The 706-nt window shown below is 44.9% G+C and overlaps 1 pseudogene; it reads right to left on the reverse strand.

Annotated features, from left to right (window-relative positions):
- LOC110096105 overlaps positions 1-405 on the reverse strand; it is an 11,838-nt pseudogene extending 11,433 nt beyond the window's left edge.
- Positions 406-706: the final 301 nt, after the last annotated feature.

A 706-nucleotide genomic window follows, 5' to 3' on the forward strand; every position in this document is an offset into this window, starting at 1 on the left:
AAAAAAAAAACAGCGACACAGCGAAATTTTCTAGCGGGAACTGGGAAGCAAGACCGAACAACCCTATTACTTCAGGCATTAAAATCAAAACAGAGAACATTGCAAGTAAAAAAAAAAAAAAAACAGCAAAATGTTGAGATGACAGAGGCGGGAAGAAAAACCAAAAAAACCTGGGAGAAAGGCCACCGTCGGCGTTCGTAGGCGATCTCTCGAGTCTCGGTTCTTGCACGCAGCTCGTCGTCGAAGGGGGTCGCTCTGCTCCTGCTCGCAGCTCGCCGTCGAAGCCTCGAAGACAATCTCTTGGCAGTTGGCTCTCGCTCGCAGCTCGCGCCTCGCAATGTCGCAGAGAAGAGAAGCGCTCGGGATGAATGGAGAATGGAGAGAACGACCGATTCGGCTATTCATTAGGGCAAAATAAATATTTGAGGGGGGGAAAAATTACAAAAATGGCCCTCTTCTATTTTTTTTTTTTTCAGGGGGGGCAATTGTCCCCCCTCACCGCTCAATGGTTCCGCCCCTGAATCCAAATAAGGGCCTACGCATCAATTAGGGAAATGAGGATTACAAGTCCTTAAAGGATCGAAAGAAAAACCTATGAGTCATCAAACTAAGCTATTACAATAATTAAACGAAAGAAAAACAGAGGCCAAACATAGCACAATAGAGAGATCCAAAGGAAAACATGGATAAAACAAAACAAGAAAAG

This window comes from Dendrobium catenatum, unplaced genomic scaffold, assembly GCF_001605985.2.
Source record: "Dendrobium catenatum unplaced genomic scaffold, ASM160598v2 fragScaff_scaffold_456, whole genome shotgun sequence".
Classification (NCBI taxonomy): domain Eukaryota; kingdom Viridiplantae; phylum Streptophyta; class Magnoliopsida; order Asparagales; family Orchidaceae; genus Dendrobium; species Dendrobium catenatum.